This window comes from Arachis duranensis, chromosome 2 (genome assembly GCF_000817695.3).
Source record: "Arachis duranensis cultivar V14167 chromosome 2, aradu.V14167.gnm2.J7QH, whole genome shotgun sequence".
NCBI lineage: Eukaryota > Viridiplantae > Streptophyta > Magnoliopsida > Fabales > Fabaceae > Arachis > Arachis duranensis.
Window position 1 is genome coordinate 61,733,460 of NC_029773.3, and position 12,908 is coordinate 61,746,367.

Genomic DNA, 12,908 nt, shown 5'->3' on the forward strand with positions numbered 1-12,908 from the left:
CAGTTTTAATCTATTCTTCATCTTAGGAGACTATTGATCACGTTCATGGGGACTGGCCTCTCAGCCATGCCTGGACCATCACTTATGTATTTTCAACGGTGGAGTTTCTAAACACCATAGATTAAGGGTGTGGAGCTCTGTTGTACCTCGAGTTTTAATGCAATTACTACTATTTTCTATTCAATTCATGCTTATTCTTATTCTAAGATATTCACTGCAATTCAACCTGATGGATGTGATGATCAGTGACACTCATCATCATCCCTCCTTATGAGCGCGTGCTTGACAACCACTTCCGTTCTATCTTAGACCAAGCGTGTATCTCTTGGATTCCTTGATCAGAATCTTCGTGGTATAAGCTAGAACCCTTTGGCGGTCACTCTTGAGAATCCAGAAAGTCTAAACCTTATCTGTGGTATTCCGAGTAGGATTGAGGGATTGAATGACTGTGACGAGCTTTAAACTCGCGATTGTTGGGCGTGGTGACAGACACAAAAGAATCAATAGATTCTATTCTGGCATGATCGAGAACCGACAGATGATTAGCCGTGCTGTGACAAGAGCATTTAGACCTTTTTCACTGAGAGGATGGGAAGTAGCCATTGACAACGGTGATGCCCTACATACAGCTTGCCATGGAAAGGAGTATGAAGAATTGGATGAAAGCAGTAGGAAAGCAGAGATTCAACAGGAACAAGCACCTCTATGCACTTATCTGAAATTCCTACCATTGAATTACATAAGTATCTCTATCTTATTTTATGCTTTATTTATTATTATTTTCAAAAACTCCATAACCATTTATAATCTGCCTAACTAAGATTTACAAGATGACCATAGCTTGCTTCAAGCCAACAATCTCCGTGGGATTCGACCCTTACTCACGTAAGGTATTACTTGGACGACCCAGTGCACTTGCTGATTAGTTGTGCGGAATTGTGAAAAAGTGTGATTCATGTTTGAGAGCGCTACCAAGTTTTTGGCGCCATTGTTGATGATCACAATTTCGTGCACCACCCATCACCCAACTATGAAAAAGAATGCAACCTTTCTTGGTTACTCATAAAGCTAGTCATTCCTCCAACTAAATTTCTTTTCCCGTTCCATCTGCTTCATCGTCGCCAACAGTCAGCTCAGCTTTTCTCTTTTTGAAAATCATAGGTTTTCTTTTTGGAACAGTTTGATTTACCTCATTTTCTCCATCTCCCCCAGAATTAGACGAGGATCCTTTTTTATCCAAATTTTTACTTCTAGGATGAGCTTTTAAGGTCGTTGCAGTCACATCCGGATACTTACTACCTATAATATACAAATAACCAATTATTCAAGCAACACCAAAGCCATTTTTTTATACAGAATACATCATCAAATCTCTTACCTAAATATTTCACCACTGACTCTTTATCATCTTCTCATGGAAGTATTTCATAAATGAATATCAACTTGCCTTTTTTTATATGGCTCAATAAAAACTCTATTATACATGCGTTTTTTTCTACTAATTTCTTCAGGTCCTAACACATGTATCAACTGTGAACACCAATAAAGTAACAATTTTTTCCTCATATATTCATCCAAATAGAACGAAAATTCCTCATCAACACTCTTAATTTTTAAAAATATTTCTTTAAAATCCTTAAAAAAGGTTTTATACAATTTAAAAATTCCTAAACTAAAACTGTTTAAGTTCACCCACATTTCCTTTCGAACTCCTTTTGCTTGAAATAAAGAAAAAAAGCAGGCTTAATGAAGGTTTTATATCCAAAAACTCTATTAGTATTTCAAAACATTTTAAAAGTGCCTATCCATTAGGATGAAGTTGAGATGGAGCACAGTTCAACTGTTTTAAAATAGAACACTCAAAATTTGTAAATGAAAGTTTTACTCGCAACTCTTGCAAAACATAACTATGCATGTAGAAAAACTCAAAATCTTTTCTTTTGTGAAACACACATTCTGCCCTTGTACATGGCAACAACACCACATGAATACCTGAACCCTCCCTCACTATTTTTTGTTTATCAATTTCACTCACACTCTCTTCGTCAACAAACAATGAGCCACAAATTTTTACATCATCCTTAACCTACTTATATGACCCATCTTCCTTTTTCTGCAACTCTGTCAATTTTTTAACACCCATTGCTTTCATAAATGTAGAAGAAGAATAAACAAAAACGTACGTACTAACTTCTTTTGCTCATACTTTGTTCCCTGTTGGACACTATGGAGTTAAAGTTCTTGCCTTTATGGAACACACTTGTGATTCCAAATTAAATAAACTGAACCAATTTATGAAACCATTTGAAATTCCTCTAAGCAATCTTAACCCTTTATTTTCACCAATGACTTACATACCATTGAAAAATCAACCGGTGTCTAATCAATGTACAACCCCTTCATTAAAGACCTTTTTATTTACTTTTTTTCCTTTTATTTTATTTTATTTTCCTTTCTAACATATTTTAATAAAGCATGTTAACCTGGGCCTACACTTATAACATATATGCCGAGTTATACATTGTTATTAAAAGCTCAACATACTTTATTAAAATATCACCAGACCCAACTTGGGAGCTATGATAACATCGTTATAAATCGATTATAAAAACTCGTCATATACGTTATAAGTCGGCTATTAAAATCATAGCAACAAATCAGAATGTTACAATATAGCTCTATATGTTATCATTATAATTCGATAACAGCAAAAAACAACCTCTGACTACTTACTCTCGTTATAAAAGAAAGTAATCAGAAGAAAGGTACGGCATTCATGAATGCAAGAATTACTTGAAAATAGAGCTTATTCACATACTGATTAAGTGTCAGAGTACCTTTTTGAAGGTACTCACCTCCTTGTTCCCAAGGTGCCGAGGTATAACCCGTCTCGAAAGAAGGCTTGAAAAAAGTCGCCATGGAACGGGCTATACCCCAGCCAACCCACACAAGAACATAAATGATATGTCAATAATCTGTACAAGTAGTAAATCGAATAAATTTGATTCAATTTATCACTAGTACAACTTATACATGGTAAATTAAACCAAATTGATTTGATTTGATTTGATTTACTACTTGTGCAAGATACACATAGTAATTCGATTTATATGTAAATAGCATAAATCGAATCAATTTGATTTAATTTACATAAAGGTATTTAAGACAGAACATGTAATCAATTATAATTTAGGACATCTGTATAATTTTAAGTTCTATTTATTTTATCAACGTAAATTACCTTATTAAGTATAAGGCTAGATTGGTAAAGTGGTTAAATATAAGGCTAGATTGATGGGAAAGAAAAATCTTCAAGTAAAAAGCATATATTGAGTTAACTTGTATTTTAAATTAGTCAAAAGAGATTTATTTGATTAAACTCATCTGAATTATCGAGTTAACTCATTTGATTTTTTTTAATAAGAGCATTAACACATAATTGTAGCAATTTTTTTCTTACTTGATATTCATACAAATTAAAAAAATTAGTGATTATTAAGTAATTATCATCCTTTGGTTAATTAAATTGTTCAGTTGTTCTTTGACGAGGATAATTTTTATAAAACATAAAAATTGAGTTTCTAAGTTTAACTATCAATGACATACTAATTCCATTTCAATTGTTGGTGGATGAATTGGAAGCTCCTAAATTAGATCAAGAAAAAGAATGAATAAGGATGAACAAAAATAAATATTTAATAAAATTACTAATAAGAAGGAAAATAATATACTCATTAATTAATTTTCATATACTCTAATAACCAAATAAATTAAAGAGGGAAACTCCTTTAGGCTCTGTTTAATAACAAAGATACACAAAAAAATAGACAGAAATACAAAAATATAGTAACACATAGATATAAATACATACAATTTTTTTATTGTATTTAGTAAAAATATATATAACAATATACTAAATTTTTATTCATATCAAAATACCAAATTTATTCTTATCAGAAACAACACTATCACCACCATCATCTACAACCATCATCAATACCACTGTCATCATTCTCATCATCATCTATAATTACCAAAAAATGTTGAAATAAATTTCTTATCAATAACTATTTGTCTCTCTCAAAAAAAGATTGACAGAGAGGCAGCTAGTAATCACAATAACAATCAACCAAAATTAAAAAATTCAAGAGAATGAGAGATATTGGGTGACGACAATAGAAGGAAAGAAGAAGGCAATGGCGGTTGCGAGTTGCTGGCGATGGCAGTTGTGAAAATGAGTAGGCACAACGCACGAGTGTTCCTGTGTCACGAGGGGTGGGTGTTGCGAGGTGCTAGGCCGCGAGGGATGGATGACAATGGTGGACGATGACAGCTCTGTGACGGCGCGGCGACTTTCTACTCGTGAGGGTTGGACGGCGATGACGTTGTGACTGTTTCAATGGTGGGCGACAGATCTTGAGGAGTGGCTAGTGGTAGAGGGAGGAGTGATTGAAGGAATATGATAGAAGTAGAAGAAGATGGAGGAGGGAAGAGGGAAGGAAAGAGAAGAAGAAACATTATTAGGGTCTAGGGTTAAAATTGAAATTTAAAGGAAAAAAGTCAATGTTTTGTGTCTATGTCTTAGTGTCTCAGCTTATAAGTGGTATACAAATTTTGTATATTTATGTCCATCTATGTCTTCTCGTATTCATCAAGTTTTTTGTGTCTCACCAAACTAAATCAAAACAAATGAAGGACGTTTGTTACCGTGTTTATGTCTTAGAGGAACATGGACAGTAACCAAATGTTACCTTAGTTACCCATGCAGTCTAAATACATTTATTTAGTGCATCAATCCAATTTTAGTTAAATGCTTTATCTATTTCATAATATGTATTCTCCAAACCCAAACAAGATATAGATTTAGAGGGAGGAAGGGGAGGATATTGATATAAATTAACCTCATATAAAATGATAAATTTAATTAATACAATGATATTTTGATTCTTCTAACAATGATTATTAAGTGAATAATTAATACGTCAATTTTTTCGAACAAAAAAGTAAAAGAAAAATATGCTTCTTAATTCATGTTTCAGTTGGCATTTTAACGATAAAGAGCCATATTCTGCAATTTAACTATGTAAAATATAAACTAATATTTTATTTAAATCCATAAAATCTTAAATCTTTCTTGTAGTATGCATTTTTTATTGAGAAATGTTACTTCACCAACAAAATATTTAGTTTATCAACTGCCAACTACGATATACATACATATGTTAATGTACAAAGTCCGTTTTTTCTTTGTACTGCCGATCGAAGTAACACGCGCTTTTTTCCTTCGATTGAAACCATCGCGTGTGATCTCTATCTTAATTTTCAGGTTTGACCGTCTTCTACGCAAATTCAAAAATTCTAAGTGTTAACTGCCAAAATTAATCCCTATAAACATCTATCAGTCTCTCTCAAATCATACTCCGATTTTTACTCTATTTTCATGCCCACCGATTTCGAATCTCCATTATTCTCCCATTTTTTCAATTTTCACTCATTCGCTAGCATTTCACACCCGTTCTCCCGCTCTAGAATTCTTTACTGATTTGTCATCCTGAAGAGTCTCCAAGTCACTCCCCAATCATCGACGATTGGAGAAAGAAAAACAGTTCACCGGCAAGGTTTATGAGGTTCTTCACGGGTCATGCACAACTTCCCTATGGGTCGTGCAAGCTCCTCCACGGCAATATTCCTGTAATTTCTCATCCTCTCCTTCGTGATTTCTCTCTTGTTGCCGCAAGAGCTGGGATGTGTGGCTTTTTTCATTGTTTGTCTTATCTCTATAACAAAAAGTATTGCTAACTATCACCGTCAATTATGGTAAGTCTACCACATCATTTCTCCTTTTCATCAAGGCCAAATCCTTTTTTGGGTTCTTTTGGACTTAGATTTAACTTTGATACACTAAAACTTCAACTTTAATATATATATTTTTTCTTCTTTTTTTTCCTGGTCTGTAGGATCTGATCACGATTAATGGAAGAATTGAAAGTTGTCTAAATTATTGTGTTGCTATTTTTATTGATGTTGTTAAAATTAAATTTGTATTTATGCAATTTATTTCATTCAATTTCCTACTATGTGTTGTTATTATAATTTGAAATTAAGTTTCTATTATAATTTCCTAAATGGAACGTTTCACTAAATCCTGTTACTGTAAAAAATTTTTAACGAAAAATCCAACAATAAATATGGCGCTAATAAAATTAATTTTCATGCCTCTATTTACAGTCAAATTTAGCGGGAAAATTTTAAATCCCATGGTAACATATTTGAGGGACAAATTTTCACTCATAACTATCAGAAAATCTACTGCTAAATCCATCGGTAACGTCCGACAGTAAATCCGACGATATTCAACATATTTTTTTTAGTGATCTACCATAAAGCAAACTTAAGCGTCATGATCTGATTCTTCATCTCCTTCTTCATCAAAATCATTCTCCAAATATTCCTATGAAGCTATAAACACCTTCTTCTTGTTCTTCTTAGTTTGTCTTCCTTCTCTTTGCGAAAAATTAGCTTTATAATGATTAGATTCTTTACAATTGTGGCATATAATTTTGTTTTGACCCTTAACTTTTTGAAGTCTCTAAGCTAGATGATGATGATCATTTGCCTCTTCCTTTCTTTTCTCATAAATCTTCTTAGTTTTCTTGAAAAATACCAATTCATTATTGAATTGTTTCTTCGTGTGTGTCGTGTAGTTTGTGTCAATTTTTTTTGATGGTCTTGCATTTTAAAACTTTTTTAAACTCTTTAAAATTAATAGTACAGTGTATCATGTTGACGATCTTAAAATTTAACTCAACCTTTTTCTTTTCCAATTTTAAAGAATTTAATAACCCCATCATTCTGATTTAACTAAATTAAGTATGAGAGTATATCTTGAAAAAGAAGTAAGCGTGAATTGAAAGAGAAACAATAGTACTTGCATTAAAATAATTAATACATAAATTGTTTAGACTAATTATTTAGATAATTTAAAATTGATTAAAAATTTTCAAATAATTATTAAGTGACGATATGTCTTTCAGCAAATGGTTATAAATAAAAAAGGACATTCTCAAAATTAAAAAAAAAAAAACCAAACACTTGCAGTGTGGTATAAACTGTGAATGGTATATTGGAACTCCCAGAAAGAGTGGTGGTGGGTTAGACAAATAAAACTAGCAATCTCAAAATTCATTTTTCACTTGGTATAAGCTTGGCTGTGAATTCTATTACATACAATTTCGTTTCTAAAAAATAATTTAATGGAGTATTTTTAGAGTATTGTTTTTTATATTTTTAAGAAGTAAACTAATTTCAAATAGAATTTTGTATTAGAATTGATAAATAAAATAAAATTAATTTTATTTTAATATCAAACTAATACAATTTTATCAACTTGTATAATTATCTTAATAAAATAATTAAAAATAATATAAAATTTTAATTAAATTGAGGTCAAATATTGAAATAATACATCTCATTTTTTTTAAAATTATTATTTATTATATATGATTCCATAAATCTAATGTGTTATTTTGTAGGACACATAATAAAAACGGAACTTAATTAAAAATAGCATTAAAAATGTTCTTAAAGATTAAACTTACAAGTTAATTACCGGTGTCATACACGTGATAAGATTGAAATTATAATTTTAAATTATTTTTTAAAATTAATTTAAATTATAATAATTTGATTAATAAAAAATTAATATGTTATGCATTGTTTATTTTTTTTAAATTTAATATTAATTGGATTAACTCTAAAATAGTTATTAATCGATTTTAATAATCTACTTTCTTCAATAAATCAGACATATATACTGAATGTGATCATAAATAATATATTAATAGTTAAATCTACCCACAAATATATTGACAATTATCAAAGTCTAAAATAAATTAAATATAAAGGCTAGTAGCACGCACTTATAAATCTATAAAATTGCACTGTCTTTAATTCGTGCAAGGGTTTATTTATCAAATAAACTTAAAATATAAACAAAAAATATTTATAAAATAGACCTAGCATCACTTGAAAGAATCATGGAAAATAATCAACTTACCTTATCATCCATAAGAACCATTTCTATGTAGGTCGTGTTGTTCTTGTCAAATTTGGATGAGACTTTTCATAACCTTATAATTGTTGCCATTATTTTTCAAACTTTTTTATTACATAATCTATCATAGGTAATACTGTTGATAGAATCATAGTTAGTATCCTTTAGGTATGAAAAATAATAAATAGAAGAAGTTCTATGTCTAAGGTACGAATTTTCTAGATGATAAATAATTGTAACAATTCACTATTAATCCTTATATATATATATATATACACACACACTAATTATACACGATAATAGTTAACAAATATTTTCAATGGAAATACTTACGCAATATATATGTTATCGACATTAATTATATGCCAATATTTTTAGGAAAGAGCTAAAAGAGGAGATATATAAATATATATAATATTATTGCTATATAGGAAGCATACATAAATTGCTACAATTTTTATTATGTTATACAATTTAAAATTATACTATCATGTTATTATTAATCCTAGATACTTTCTATAATTATATCAAATTTAATTATGAATCTAAATAAATAAAATAGATAACATTCAATATTATTTTTTTCTTTTTTACATTCAATATTACTGTAAATATAAAAAGTAAAATAATTAATGAAAAAATATGAGCAGAAAATAAAACATATTAATTAAAATTCAATTTGTTATCTAATTAATCTTGTGTTCATACGATATAACTTTACAAAAATGTTATGAATCACAACCTTTTTTATTCTACAAAAAAGAAAAACACTATATGTAGCCTTTAGTAGTAAAAAAAATAATTATAAAAATTAATTATTGATATTGATATTAATCATAATTGATTATTAATACTCTAATTTTTTAAAATATATTTTACCTTTTTAAAATATAATGCATGTACCGTGTAGACTTTATTATTATTATTATTGTTATCCACTAATTGATATCAAATTAAATGGGTCACTATTAATGTGTGTATCAATTATCTCCTAATAAAATTATTGCACTTGAATGAGAATTAGAACTATATCAATTAATATAATTAGAATGATTAAAAATATCGATGATTTATAAGTAGTTTAATAACGCATTAAATATTAATTTGATATAATTATAATGACGATATTTTCTTAAATTAATATAATCATGCATTATTCATGAGCTAATTGTAATATAATTAAAATAAATTTATTTGAGAAAAAAAATTCATGTATAATTTTCAGAAATTATAATAATTTTTTTATTTATATATACGTATATATTAATTTTGTTAAATAATTATATATATATAAATAATTATATACATATACCACTACTAGAAAACTAGTTAATACAGACAGATATTTTAGACGGATTTTATCCCACGGAAATACAGACAGAATTTCAGAGGAATTTATTGTCAGAAAACAAAAAAAATGAATTAACACAAATTACAGACGGAAAAAAATCCATCGATAATTCTGTCGGAAAAATTATTTTTTTCCATAGGAAATAGTTACAGACAGAAAATTCGTTTGTAATTAAATGAACAAAATACTGCATTTTATTAAATTATTACAGACAGAAAATCTGTCTGTAATTTAAACTTTTCCGTCGGAAATATTAAAATAAAGAGATGGGTTACTTTACTCCCAATCCTTTAGTTCACTTTTTTCCCGATATCCTTAAATTACTCCAATGCCTTCTCTCTCCATTGAAGATGTGACTTCCTCCGTCGCTGCCGCCGCTCGCGTCGCATAAGCTCCTTCTACCGCCGCTCTCAATGCGGTTGCTCCTTTCATCGTCACACGAGCTCTCTCGGGCGTGCTCTTGTCTTACGAGCTCCCTCCGCCGCCGCTCTCGCGCTGCTTCTTCTCTCCTCGCCGGAGGTTTGTCATCGTCTCTTCTCGTCGCTGTTAGTTCAGGTAGGCTTCCGCCTCCTCCTCATCCCTAGCCCTAACCCTTCCATTATGATTCTGTTCCAATTTCATGATCCCTAGCCCTAACCCTGTCCTTTCCCTATTTTGATTGAACTTCAAAATCAAAGAATACGATCGACGAGAGCTCTTATGTTTGCAAATCAGTTGTTGCTTGCTGCAGAGAACGGAATTTCTAAATTCTAAGGTATGAATTTTGTATATTCCTATAATTTGTGAAATCTGAAACATAATTTCTATGATTGTAGTATAGAATGAACTTTGTTTATGAACTATATATTTGAATTGCTGTAATGAAAAAAATTTCCTAAAATAATATAATCATACATTATTTATGAGCTAATTATAATACAATTAAAGATATTATTATATTATAATGTCTACTTACTATATTAATATAATATCAAAAGATACATGTTTCATTATTTTTTATAGATAAAATCGATTTTTATTGGCAACTAAATTGTATTTAGGTCAACGAAAACTATATGTTTAGGTAGAGATTTTTTGTCAAATATAATGAAAATACAAATAAAGAAATAAAGGGTAAAAATAAACTTAAATAATATATCTGACACCACTTCATTTTATTAATTATTAAATTATTTAAAAATAGTACATCCACGAAAAATACTCATAATATATAAATTGAGGCAATAATTTAAAATTTATAATTTAATCAAATACTAATATTAAAACCAAATTACTTAAACAATATTGAATCTATTCTAGTTCTTAGTCACGTATAATATAGAATCATTCTCGTAACGATAACCAACTGAAATAACATCATAAATATCAACATTTAGAATTCGTGCAAATTCAAACCATCATCTTGTTAAATAAGCTTCATCATTGGTGCACGAAATTGTGTATGCCAATGTTAATGGACTATTTCTCACAGCTTCGCACAACTAACCAGCAAGTGCACTGGGTCGTCCAAGTAATACCTTACATGAGTAAGGGTCGAATCCCACGGAGATTGTTGGCTTGAAGCAAGCTATGGTTATCTTATTAATCTTAGTCAGGATACCAATAGGATTCTTTAGCCTCGACTGTAAAAGATAAATAAAAGAGTTTAAAAGGAGTAATTGTTACGCAGTAATGGAGAATATGTTGGAGTTTTGGAGATGCTTTGTCTTCTGAATTCCTGCAACATAATGCTTTCTCACTTTCATAAATGCAAAGTTCCTTCCATGGCAAGCTATATGTAGGGCATCACCGTTGTCAATGGCTACTTCCCATCCTCTTAGTGAAAATGGTCCAAATGCTCTGTCACAGCACGGCTAATCATCTGTCATTTCTCGATCATGTCAGAATAAGATCCATTGATCCTTTTGCGTCTATCACTACGCCCAACACTCGCGAGTTTTAAGCTCGTCACAGTCATCCAATCTCCGAATCCTACTCGGAATACCACAGATAAGGTTTAGACTTTCCGAATTCTCAAGGATGCTGCCAATGGGTTCTAGCTTATACCACGAAGATTCTGATTAAGGAATCTAAGAGATACTCATTCAATATAATGTAGAACAGAGGTGATTGTCAGGCACACGTTCATGGATTGAGGAAGGTGATGAGTGTCACGGATCATTACCTTCTTCATAGTGAAGCGTGAATGAACATCTTAGATAGGAACAAGCGTGTTTGAATGGAAAACAGAAATAATTGCATTAATTCATCGAGACGCTGCAGAGCTCCTCACCCCCAACAATGGGGTTTAGAGACTCATGCCGTCAAAAGGTATAAAACTCAGATCTAAAAATATCATGAGATGTAAAATAAGTCTCTAAAAGTTGTTTAAATAGTAAACTAGTACCCTAGGTTTACAGAAAATGAGTAAACTAAGATGGATAGTGCAGAAATCCACTTCTGGGGCCCACTTGGTGTGTGCTGGGGCTGAGACTTAAGCTTCTCACGTGCCTGGGCTATTTCAGGAGTCAAACGCCAAGTTGTAACCTGTTTCTGGCGTTGAACTCCAACTTGCAACCTATTTCTGGCATTGAACGCCAGACTGCAATATGGAATTGGCATTGAACGCCAGTTTATGTCGTCTATCTTCGTGCAAAGTATGGACTATTATATATTGCTGGAAAGCCCTAGATGTCTACTTTTCAACCCTATTAAGAGTGTACCAATTGGACTTCTGTAGCCCCAAAAAATCCATTCCGAGTGTAGGGAGGTCAGAATCTAACAGTATTCGTAGTCCTTTTTCAGCCTAAATCAGATTTTTGCTCAACTCCCTCAATTTCAGCTAGAAAATACCTGAAATCACAGAAAAATACACAAACTCATAGTAAAGTCTAGAAATATGAATTTTGCCTAAAACCTAATAAAAATATACTAAAAAGTAGCTAGAACATACTAAAAACTACCTAAAAACAATGCCAAAAAGCATATAAATTATCCGCTCATCACAACACCAAACTTAAATTGTTGCTTGTTCCTAAGCAACTGAGAATCAAATAGAATAAAAAGAATAGAATATACTATAAATTCCAAAATATCAAGGAGTATTAGTTCTAATTAGATGAGCGGGACTTGTAGCTTTTTGATTCTGAACAGTTTTGGCATCTCACTTTATCCCTTGAAGTTTAGAATGATTGGCATCCATAGGAACTCAGAGTTCAGATAGTGTTGTTGATTCTCCTAGTTAAGTATGTTAATTCTTGAACACAGCTACTTTTATGAGTCTTGACCGTGGCCCTAAGCACTTTGTTTTCCAGTATTACCACCGGATACATAAATGGCACAGACACATGACTGGGTGAACCTTTTCAGATTGTGACTCAGCTTTGCTAAAGTCCCCAATTAGAGGTGTTCAGAGCTCTTAAGCACACTCTTTTTTCTTTGGATCACGACTTTAACCACTCAGTCTCAAGCTTTTCACTTGGACCTGCATGCCACAAGCACATGGTTAGGGACAGCTTGATTTAG

At 31.0% G+C, this 12,908-nt stretch overlaps 1 pseudogene; it reads right to left on the minus strand.

Moving 5' to 3' along the window:
* Positions 1-1,084: 1,084 nt before the first annotated feature.
* The window catches only part of LOC107474477 (2-oxoglutarate-dependent dioxygenase DAO-like), a 48,647-nt pseudogene continuing 36,823 nt past the window's right edge, over positions 1,085-12,908 (minus strand).